General features: G+C 36.9%; 1 pseudogene; it reads left to right on the top strand.

Annotated features, from left to right (window-relative positions):
• Positions 1 to 12,893, top strand: part of LOC107499301 — a 29,475-nt pseudogene that overhangs the window by 4,087 nt on the left and 12,495 nt on the right.

Raw genomic sequence — 12,893 nt, 5'->3', positions numbered from 1 at the left:
CATGCCAAGGCTGCAATAATAGCAATATAAAGATGAATAAAATACATACCGCACTGCCAAGTTGCTCCTGATTCTGCAACACAGAATTCAGTCATGAATATAACGCATGCCTAGAAAATAGATATCAGAATGGGAAATTATAATGGCATTATCAAGGAGGAGAATTAAGAATTTGGAATAATTTTATTGAAAAGAGAAAATCCATAAAGATTTTTCCATGGGAGATTATTGTAGAAAATATACTTTATAAATAATAAAAGTATTTGATTTCTCACATGTTCCAAACTCTGTTCTAAGAGCTTCACATATAATTATTTAATACTCACTATAATCCTATAAGATAACATTTGTTATCATTGACACTGTAGAAATAGGAAAATTGAGACAGACAGAAGTTAATCAACTACCCAAGGGCACATATTGGTGAATGAAGAGCAGGCATTCAAACATGGCTAATGTAGCACATATTATTTATTTCTTCTAACAAACATACCTAGGACATCTGGGATGGAGAAAAAAATAGGAATTCATTGTGATGGTTCAGTCAGCTTTGTGTTCTGCTTTTCCTGGAGTTTTATTCGAAAGAAAAGAAATTGTTAAACTAGGACTCTGTAGATTTCACATTAATGTAATTCATATTGTCATTACCGTTAGCAATAATTCAGAGCACACTTCTCCTAGAAACACAAGATCTCCTCTATATTTATGATTACATAGTAGGAAAAGAGAAGAGGAGAAAGAAGTTGGAGGAGAAGGAGAAAGGGTGGGGAGCAGAAAAAGAGGGGAAAAAGCAGAGGAGGGGAAAAAGCAGAGAAGAGGAAGGAATGATAAAGGGAGAATCATGAGGAAAACTCATATTCAGACCAGAATCCCTAAAACTTAAAGGTGTGATCTCTATAAACGAGGGAATGCGCTTTCTACATTTTGTTATGTCCGGCATTATGAGTCTCATCTGTGATGGTTAATTTAGTTCCATGCATTAAGGAGACTGATTCATGGGATTCCGAGATATCTGGTTAAATGTTATTTCTTGTCGTGTCTGTGAAGGTGTTTCCAGAAGAGATTAGCACTTGAATCAGTAGACTGAGTAAAGCAGATGGCTCTCCCCAGTACTGGTGGGCCTCATTCAGTCCACTGGGGGCCCAGATAAACAAAAAGGTCAAGGAAGGGAGAATTCACTCTTTCTGCCTATCTGCCTGATCTGGGACATCAGTCTTCTTCTCCTTCAGATTGTAACTTATACCACCAGCCCTCCAGGTCTCAGGCCTTAGACCAAACTATACCACTGGCTCTCTGGGCTCTCCAGCTTGCGGACAACAGATCCTGGGACTTCTCAGTTGCTGTAATTACACAAGCCAAGTCCTCATACTATCATACATCTTTCAATCTCTCTCTCTCTCTCTCTCTCTCTCTCTCTTCCCCCCATGTGTGTGTGTGTGTGTGTGTGTGTGTGTGTGTAATTGACCCTTGAACAACTTGGATTTGAACTTCAGAGGTTCACTTATACATGAATTTTTTTCAACTGACCCATGCAGTTCAAACCCATATTGTTCAAAGGTCAACTCTGAGGTGAGAATTCGTGTACATGGAGAGATGCTTGTAGTTATAAATGGATTTTTGACTGTGCAAGAGGTTGGTGCTTCTAATAACTGCTTTTGTTCAAGGGTCGACTGTGTGTTGACAGACGGATGGATGGACAGATGGATGGACAGATGGATGGATGGATGGATGGATGATAGATAGATAGATAGAGAAAGAGTGAGTGAGAGAGAGAGATAGAAAGATAGATGATAGAGATGATAGATGACAGATAGATAGATAGATAGATAGATAGATAGATAGATGATAGATAGATAGATAGATAGATAGATAAATAGATAGATAGATAGATGATAGATAGATATAGAAAGAAAGACAGACAGACAATCTTCATCCTACTGATTGTTTCTCTGGAAAACCTTAATGCGCCTTCCCAAAGTAGAATCAAAAACACTACATTTCCCAGACTGCCTTGCAGCTCAGTTACAGGCAAGCCCGATCCACACAAAACCTGGAGGCAGAAGAGAGTTGCATGAGCAGTGGCTGAGTGCAGGCAGATAAATTTGGGAGCAGGTGTGGGGGTGGCAGTATCTGGTTCTGGGACAGCTACGGTGGAGCTTCTGGAACCCGTCTCAAATATGACTCGTGCCAGATGGAGGGTGGCGGCCGCAGTGGTATTTTTGCTAGGACAGATCTATGGTGTGGCTCCTACCTGCGTCATTTGTGGATGCGTAGTTCCCAGTTGTGTAATATCTGATCTGATTATCTGGCCCTCCCAGAGATTTTGTAAGGTACACGGCATTCTTTAATAAACCGCTTTCTGTTTAAACTAGCTGGAGTAGATTCTGTTATTTGTAGCCCCGCATCCAAGAGCGGCAACGATTGTCATTTCTGGGGCACACGGAAGGGTCCTGCCATCTCCCAGCACCACTTCTACACACCTGCTACTAGTGCTTGAGAAATGCCCCCAAACTAGAGCAAAGCCTTTATTTCTAGAATCAAGAATAAAGATTAGAATGCAGACATTTGGGGTAGAAATGACACTGACTTAACCTCATTAGACATTTTTTCAAAGGAATGAGACCCCTTCTCTAAGAGCAGGTTTGAAGACTGGCTGGTGGGAGGACGTATGAAGCAACTGAATGAAGAAAGATGAGCAGAAAAGAAGGGCTGACAGGAATCGAAAGAGAAGGAGGGAGCGCCAAACAGAGATTTCATCTGCTTTTCCATTTGGCCTGAAATGTGAAGGAAAAAAAGAAAGGTTTCAAAATGTTAGTTGTTATCACCAGGTTGGAAGATGAGCAATACTTCTTTCCACATCTTTATATTTTTACTTGCCAAATGTTTCATAATGCATACATAGTGGTTTTATAACAAGATTTTAAAGTATTATTTAACAATAGGTTGGTCTAAGTCTCACTGCACTCAAAGCAATTGTCTGTTAACTATTTACACTAAGACAAAAGCTTTAGGGCCATTTAGCCTAATTCCCCACAGACAGGAACACCTCTAACAGGCCAGACCTCCAGGATCCTCCCTGGGAGGACTCTGGCCACCAGAGACCCCTCCTTACCCTGAGTTTCCTGACACAGGGGACAAGCCCCTGCATCCTATCCTCAAGACCTTGCCTCAGATGTTTGAAAATAGCTTTCGTTTGGGTCCTGAGGTTTTTCTCCTACTTAAGTAACCTTGTTTCCTTCAGTGATTTCTTAACTGTCTTCTCACAACCCTAGTTACTCTCAGATTTACCAAAGTCCCTCCTAAAATGTGGCACCCATGAATGGGACAAAATATCCAACCAGGATAAAGTATATTGTTCTTGATCTAACATCGACCATCAAATATATCTTCTTTTCCCTTCTTTTCTTTTTTTTTTTCTATTTTTGCTTTTCTTTTTCCTTCCCTTTTCCCCTCCCCTCCCTTCCTTTCCCCTTTTCCACCCCCCTCACCTCTCTTTCTCTCCCTCCCTCCCTCTGTATTTCTCTCTATCCCTACCTCTACCTCTATCTCTCTAGATCTCTCTCTAGGGCAAAATGCTGTCTTTGATGGAAGTAGACATCCTCATAAAAGAACTTCTATAACATGAGGATCTCAAATTACTTAAAAGGTTTTTAAAAAAAGTAGACAATACATAGATGATAGATAGATAGATAGATAGATAGATAGATAGATAGATAGATAGACAGATAAGATTAGATACAAAGATAAAGCACTGAGTCTTCCAAACATTGCAAGACGCATGGCAGCAAGTTTCAATTTCACATCCCAACCTCTAGGTCCCTCTTCCCACGTGCAGAGCCCTCCTTCTCTCTGTATGTCCTCGCCTCACTGCAGAACAAACTCAGGCTCACACCCATGAAAACAATCTTATTCTCCCTTCTCAACAAACATATCTAGCAGGGGACGCATGTCCGGGAGTTTGGCCTCTAATTTCCAATTCCTACCAATATGCCTGTAGTCAATAATAGTTTTTCTATATCCTGATCAAAGAGTATTTGCATTTTCATAGAGAATAATACTTTTGCCTACAATTAATACAGATCTAGGCAAACTGAAGAGGTGAAAAAGAAATAAACAACAACTCTAAAAATAAAGTTGAGTGTTACAATTTCCATGTTATAGATTTTAAAAGGTACACGTTGAGAATCGGGGAGAGGTTGCCAGAGATCGACCAACTCATCAATTACGGTTTACGCCGCATTGTCGGGCCCCTGCCTGTCAGGTCCTAGGCCCAGCCTCCAGATCCTTCACCCTCTCCCCGCTCCCATCACAGCACCCCCTTTCCCTAAAATCAGTACCCAAGGAGCTTCATTGTCTTCCCTCCTCCCAAAGTGAAGACTGCTCTCAATTCATCTTTTCACACAAGAGTGTTAAACAGTAGATATTATCTGTCCAGTAGACTGCATGTAAAAGAGATTAAAGTGATCAGTAATACAACTCTAAAGTCCATTTCGAATATCAGGGTGGTACAAGGGAGAATTCCCCTAAAATCACACCATGTTTCTTCTTTTTTAAAAAACTTACTCTGCTAAACTGCCCAAAGATTAAGAAATCAAGAGCAAAGTTTTAAATTCTAGGAGGGCTGTGTCTCACCTCCCACCACATAATCCCAGCACCTAATAACATCGAGGAGCACAGACTAAGACCTCAATAAATATTAGCCAACTGCCCTTTGAAATGCTCTGTGGGCCTGGTATGGGATTCCTGCATCCTGACTCAGCCTCCGAGGAGGAAGAGATCTGAGCTAGGTGAAGGCCATGTGAATCTATGCTCCGAACTTGACTTCCACCACTGACAAAAGAAACTGGAGGTTGGAAAATTCCCATTAAACTTTGGAACACCTTCGCGCCATCCACCAGCACATACTGAAAGCTTTCTATGAGGCACAGTGAGAGAGACTGAGAGCACCGGGATGAAAAAGGGATGGGACACTGCTCCCAAGGAGGTCACCGTCGGCTCTGTGATACAGACACATGAAAAGACTGCTGTGTGTGTCAACGTGAAACGGAACCTTTCCTCCTCCATTCCGTTGAGAAGGCGTTTTGAAAATTGAAAAAAAAAAAAAAATCTAATAAAATCCGTTGCCAACTGGCTCAGATGTAAGGGCATTCGTAGCTACTATGGAGGAATAGTGCTTAATAAACTAATGGTAGGTTTTATTGTTTTTGCAACAGACTAGAGGAAGAAAAGACTTTCCTCAAATAAGCCTTAACTGTGTTGCTTACCTTGGCAAGGAGAGCTTGGTTTTAGTTTAAACTGGTAGGGAGATCACACTGACATTTGAGCACCCACTTCCATCCTTATTTTGAGAACAGGAGCCCATTTCCACTCCAACCAGAAGGAGCAATAAAAAACTAGGACGACTCCATCAGCATCCAGCCAAAGCAAGAGGCACTCAAATCTGAAAAGCACAAGGAGTGAGGACCCACACTTCCTGTGGGGAGTGGTGGGGCCGTGAAAGGGAATGAGAGCACAAGCTTAGAGGACGTTAAGAGGGCAAAGGAGGAGAAAATGTTTGGGAGGCTTCTTTACAAGAAATAAATGGACCCTCTCAAGTGGAAGCTACTGATTCTTCCCCAGCCCTCAGTCTCAGGGAAAGGAAGTAGACTTGCCACCTTCTTGGCTGCTGCTCCCCAGCTGTTGTAGATGGTGCTAGTGTTCCCACAAAGATCTCCCTCCACTTCCCTTATGAAAAGAGGATTCTACATTTCCAGTCATTGGCACAAAGCTTACAGGGCATCCTACCCTCTATGCAGACTGTACCTCCCTATCTCATTGACACAGTGGCACCCTGACTGGCTTTGGTATTGCAATGTGAGCTCAAAGCACCGTAGGCAACTGGACGGCAGAAATTTCATCACGTCTGCTCTCTTGCTGTTTCCTTTATGCTACAAGGGCTGCATGTCCCAAAAAGAGACTCTTAAACCTGAAGACTTTTCTTCAACCCAGGTTTCTCATTCTGAGAAAATACACATAACAGAACTATAAAAACAGGCTGCAATGGTTGCAAACACATGACATGAAATAAATGTTTGTTTTGTTAATCAACGAGATTTTTGTTGTTTTTACTTCAATAAAGCCACCTAACACAGAGATCATTACTCTTCCAATCTTCTAAAATACAATTCCTGCCTCAATGAAGCCTGTGATGTTTAGCCATTCCTCTTTCTTCCCCTCTTTATTGCTGCTGTCAATCAATACCGCAGGTAGTTGGTAATTATAATTTTGTATTCTTTTTCTTACAGTCAGGTCCCAAAATTATACAACCCTTAGGTTTCCCAAAACCTAGCTCTGCCTCTAATGAGGACAAAAGAAAACTATTAAATTTAACATTATCATTTTACAAAAGAACAGAAAGTCTTAAAAAGTTAATAAAATTTCTCCCAAGACTATACTATTCATAGGTGACAAGGTAAATTCTAGAACTGAGGTTTTTAAATTTCCATTTCAGAGAACGATAAACTATTTTCTCACAAAATATAAAGTTGTTATTTAAGGCATTCGTTTTAGCTTTTAGGAGATGAACATATAATCTTCATTTTTTCATAGACTTTATTTTTTAGAATCTTTCTTATTTTTTAAAAATAAATTCTTACCAGTAGGTTATGAATAGTTTTTTTTAAAGAAATAAACCTTATTAAACAAGCTTTACGTGGTCTTAGTAATAACTTTACTCCTCAGCTCTTTTTTCATTTAAAAAACTAGAATGTTCATTTCTTCCTGGCTATGTCTTAGAGTTATTTTGCATATTAAATGAAAAAATAAATATAATATTTATCAACTAACAAATATATTACATTATAAGAAATGTTTTAAAGTATTGGATCTTGTTTACAGAGAAAACTTACATACCACCAGATATTTTTTCAAATAGAAAAAAATTGTGACAATGAAAATATATTTCGGATAAGATGAAGCAAGGAATGTTTCCCAAGAGAGGTCTGAAGGGGGTACTAAATTTCTTTGGATGGATGATTGGAGTTATCAATCTAACAAAATTTTAATTCAAAGGCAATTTTATATTTATGTGCATTCACAGACTATCCAGGTTATACTGTGAGGATCTATAGAATAATATACTTTCTACCTGAAAACAAAGGAAAAATTTTCTCATACTACAGAGTAGAAAGCAAGGTACTTGTCTTAAGAAATTACTCTGATTTTGTTTTATGGACATTGTGAATACTTTTTATCTGATTTTATTTCCCTTTTAACTTTAGCTACTTGGAAGATTGGGGGAAAATTTGTAGCCAAATTCCAGAAAGTTTACTGAAATTTCTGATCTGAATCTCCTGCAGGATCCATACTATATAAATAAAGCTACAGCTTTTCTTCGATCTGGAATCTCTAATATTAAACCCACCTCATTGTGCTAGACTTGTTCAGTCCAATAGAACATTTTCTCTCAGTGCCTAATGGTGTCACTGACTAATTCTATACAACCAATTTTCCACACCGATTTTAAAAAGCAGTTGTAAATTCAAGAGCATGATATATATTTACAGTATTATTAACCCAGAAGCCAATTCATCTACTTCTACATAATCTAGAAGATACACATTCTATGCCTTCCATATGTCCAAAAACAGTTATAACTATTTTACAATGGGACAGCAGACCTCAGATATGTTGCTGCATGACTGAATTTAACTTTGTTAATTTTAATTATATCACAAAAATATTTTTCACCTGTCACATAATTCTCTACATTAATAACAGTGTAGCTCTACTATCATATTGAATTTCCTGTGACCAGAGACAGCTTATTTAGGTACTATTCTAGAAAATATTCATTCAGGATCTCTTAAAGTTATAAATTAAAAATTAACTTGAGTGACTTTCTAACATACATATGCTTCCGTTGGCTCTGTGTTAGTCACAGACACTCAGAAATCTTCCAATTTTGCCAATGTTCAACCTAAATCTTTCAGAGCCAATGATCCATTACAATGTAGATCATATTTGGATTTAAAACACTTGGCTGACAAATAGTTGACACTAAAGTAAGAAAAAAGAGATACTCCTCCATTGACTACATGAATTATTGTCAGAGAGAAAATGGCTTATTAAACTTTCCATTGTTAACTTAGAAGTAGTATTATCTTCACTGTTTGGACATATAATTGTTCACTAACTGATTAGGGCCAAAGGTTCAAAACAGCAACACAGTTTATTATACTTCATTATGACATCAGAATTTTCCAAGGCATTGAAATTGCAACAAAGCAGATGAAATTAAGCACAGTAATTTAAAACCAAAATTAACTCTGAAAATGTGGCTTTTTTGTTTAACATACCTATGATTCCCAAAAGATTTTAAAACACTAAACATTTAAATATTCTGTAACTTTAATAAATTAGCACCGTGTTTGACACCCAATAGGCATTAAATAAATGTTAAATGAGTAAATGAATGAACAACAGAATACTAAACTCTGTGATGTGGTAATTACAAATATCTACATTTCAATGAAGATATTGAGGCACAGTGAGGTAAAATAGCTTGCTCTATTATCACCCAGCAAAAAAATGTTGGCATTACGCTTTTGAGTAAAGTGGCTTGACTAAATTTATTTGATTAATCTCAGCAGCATACTCTAACATTTGATGTTAGTTAAGGTTTTGAAGGTTACTTAGATTTAGGAGGCAGCATGGACTGCTAGTTATCTCAGTATTCAGGTCCTGAAGTGACAGGCTTAGGTTCATTAGGATCTTTGTGTAAAACAGATATGATAATAGATCTCATTTCACTTTGCCATATGGCATATGGTAAAGGTTTTTAAATAATAGCAATTATTATTATACATATTTGTAACAACTAGAGATTATAGAATCATCTGGAATAAGAAAACTCAAAGCCCAGGTTTATCAGAAATATAAAGCTGTGACTTTCCCATAGATATCCTCTTCAAAGTAGACTGTCTCCATATAATTTTCCCATAATCGAAAACTTTAAGTCATCACATTTATGTTTAATTAAATTTCTCAGGTTAGTATGGTAAGCAGCATGTGATTTTTTTAAAGCACAATCTCAAACTACTGTGTTAGTTTTGCACTGGCAGAAAGGAACTTTCGAAAAAATGTCCATTTAAGTACACTTTAGATTATCTAAATATCTTGAAACAATTATGACACAGAGAACCAATATGTAATTAAGACTGAGAAATTGCATGAATTTTCTGAATATTCTCCCTCTTCCACTACTACATTTTCCTACCTTGCTATTTCCAAAACATAGATCAAAATCTTAATCCAAGAACTCATTTTTTCTCATCCTTCAAAAACATTTACTCAACTAAGTCGATTACTTAAATGGGAGGAATAATACACAGGATCAAATTTGTAGACATGCCCAAGTATAAAATAGTAATACAATTTAATTATTTCGACTAAAAAAAATAGAAATATGAAACCCACGAGATATAGCAAGCACAGTGGTCAAAGAGTCAAGCAATATGTTTGAGATATTCTGTATATAACTGGTCATGTTACCCATGTAAAGAAATAGTAACATCTATTTGATAACAATTTCTAATTTTAATTCTGGGTTATCCCCCCCCCCCCAAAATTATATTGTGTAAGAGTTCATTAAAAAATAATTTGTTTTAATTTCTTCTAGAGTATAGTTAACTTTTAGATAAAATAGGAAATATGGTGACAGTAACATGTAACAAAAGATGACCCATTAAAGTTACTTGAAATAGAAAAGCTTGAGCTTTTCTGTTAAAATAAAGAGGCAATGCAATGATGCTCTACTAACTCCAGATTAGTTTATTTAGACAAAAGGAAATTATGATTCATTGCATAATGTGTTTCCTCAGGAAATACCACATATTAAATGGGTCAAAGCTCTTCAGAAATGAAAAAATATATATATTTGCAGAAAAAGATTGCCATCTTGGCAATGATGACTTTTCTGTCTTTATTTTAAGTACATCAACCCAGAAGTTTGTATCTTCCAACCAGTGTTTCCCTTATTACCACTAGAAATCCATTGCAACATATATAAAAGCTGAGATTTCTTGTTCTTTCACATCTTCATTTGTCATCTTTAGAAAAGAAACCAGCAGGAGACATTTGGACCAGCAGAATAATCATCACTGACAAGGATCCTCATAGAAATATAAACTGAAGAATTTTTACTTTAAATACTAACTTTTTCTGAGACTTTTAAAGATATCATTTTTACAAGCTTTTAATTGAACATCGATTTTTACAAATGAATAATATATGCCTTACATGAAATTTGATAAGCCATAAAACACATTAAATTTTGAGAAATTCTATATGTCTGAGTAAAGCATTTATGTTGGGATAATTAACCCATCTCATTCCACAATAAATCAAATTTTTCCCTTGATGTACCTTGACATTTTTTGAGCTTCATAATGACCAGAACACTATCAAATGTACTCTTAAATAACTTTTACAATATATTTTCATTATTAGTTTTGTCTTTGTTTTTGAAAACAAAGGATAAGTGTCATAGGATAAGTGATACTTTTCATCATTTTTACCAAGATTATTACCTATGTCTAGTTCTGAAAAGGAAGCTAACCTCTGTAGTTGGGTTAAAAGGTTAGAAAAAGAACAGATATTTTCTATGATTTTTTCATTAGACATAACTTTTATATCGATATGAAAATATCCTTAGAAGAAAAGTTTAATTTCAGGTAATTCTGTTTTAATAGTGAAAATGATGTGAAGTATTTTCTCACACCAAGGACTTGATTCTTTGCCAATTAAAAATAAAGTCCTGGAACTTTTCAAATGCCCTGAATAGCCACTGGATTATTAATGTTTGGGTCAAATGTCCTCCCTAATTCAATATGCTGTCACTGGCTAGAGAGGGCAAACATGAGGACCGTTCCACAGAAGTGCCTTGGAATTTTTTGTTTCACTGATGACACCAGGGAAAGACTGTTACTGGTATGTTGGAGGCAAAGCCATTCATAGAGTAAATAGGACATGAGAAGTGAGGTTAGTCTCAGCAAACCTAGACTACCCTTTCATAGGGCTTTGCTATAAAGGAAAGAGGTAAAGAGAGAGTGATAACAAGGGAGCACATGGTTGAAAGTAGACCTTGTTTAAAAAGGTAAATGAAACATAAGTGATAGTTATTTTCTGAGGAAAACAAGGCATCTAAAAGACACATATGAAAGTGCAGGAAGAAAAAGAGAAGATTGACACAGCCCTAAAAATATACTTGTAAAAGACAGGAAATATGCAGATATTAATGACTTTGTGGTGTGTGGCCAGTAAATCAGTGAAGCTCATTTCTTATTGCATTCGTATGAAGAAATAGGAGGAAAGTCATCTTGGTATGGTGAATGAAGGCTTAAGAAGAGATTGAGAACTTTAATAAAATTGGCATCAACTTGGAAAATTATAGGTTCTAAGGAATGGGGTAGAGCAAATCTAAGGCTCTTGAAAGGACTGCGGGGCAGGGCTAAAGGACCATACATTTGTGAATGGAAGAAGGCTTTTGACATCTGCCACCACTGGTTAAAACCTGCAAGTAGGAATCAAGAAGAAGGATGATTTGGAGAAATTCTAACAGTTTTAAATTGGCAAGTGCCAAGCAAATAGGTAAAGGGCCTGACAGCAGTTGTGTGTCCTACACAAACCCTCAGGAGAGTAGGACTTGTGCTTTCCTGTCCTGGAGCGTTCCCACACTTTCTCTCCATTTAGCATGCCCTCCCCACAATTTATATTATTTATGCCTTCTTTCAAAGGTTGCCTTCTCAGTGAGAAAATCCTTTTCTCTATTCAAAACTAATCACTCTAAATCATTAATGTATTTGTTTTCTGCACTATTTTTCAGCTATTTTTATTTCCAAAAATTATGTTTACAAAAGTTGCAATCACTATCCTAGATGTTAACAAATAGTAGCATGTGACATTTATTGAGCTCTGTACCTGAGCCGAGCACTGCCCTAAGCTCTTTACAGATAATATTTCACAACAAATTTGACAATGACCCTAGGACATGGATACTTTTGTGAATATCATTTTCCAGATGAAGAGTACCAAAAAGTATTCCATATTCACACAAACTCTAATAGCAGAGACAGAATTCAAAGCCTGGCAAAAAACATCAGAGACAATCATTCTGCCTCCCGTTGGACCATTTTCATACTACCTTGTATTGTAGCTACTTGGTCTGTCTCACCAAAGGCATGTTTGTATCCCCATATCTCCTACTTTAGCGTATTGCACAGAATGGGTACTCAATAACATGTTTGACAATATTAGTTTTCAAAGCCTGGAACCATCCTGAACTTTTGAATGGGATATAAAGAGACATTTTCCCCATTTGAAAATGATTTTCATGCCAGACTCTATTATAAGCAAAAGATATGATTTTACCAATTCAATATTTTTTTTTCCATTCAATATCTTCTCAGGTTTCATTGAGCCTAGGCATTCAGAGGGTGAAAGACAAACTCTTCCTTTTCCTGATATAGACTTTCAGACGGCATAACTTAGATACATACAATAATTTTCTCTTGCTGTATAAGAAATTACCACAAATCGGTAGCTTTAAAATATCTGTTTATTATTGTACGGATTCTTTGGTCAGTATTCTGGCCTTGGCTTGGCTAGATTCATTGTTCAGGGTCTCACAAGGCTGCAAAAGTTTTGCTAGGACTGTATTCTTTTCTGGAGCCCAGGAACCTCTTTCAAACTTGCATGTTTATTGGCAGAATTGGGTCCCTTGTTGTAAGACTGAGATACTTACTTTTTCTTGCTGTCTGTGAGCCAAGTGGCATTCCCAGCTCCTACTGCCCATCTACCATTTACTTCCATGTGGTCCTCTCTACAATATGGCTCTTTGCTTCAAAGCCAATAGA

The sequence above is a fragment of the Rousettus aegyptiacus genome, unplaced genomic scaffold (assembly GCF_014176215.1).
Source record: "Rousettus aegyptiacus isolate mRouAeg1 unplaced genomic scaffold, mRouAeg1.p scaffold_m13_p_10, whole genome shotgun sequence".
Taxonomy (NCBI): Eukaryota; Metazoa; Chordata; class Mammalia; order Chiroptera; family Pteropodidae; genus Rousettus; species Rousettus aegyptiacus.
The sequence above is the reverse complement of the archived record's forward strand: the minus strand, read 5'-3'. Positions and strand labels throughout refer to the sequence as shown.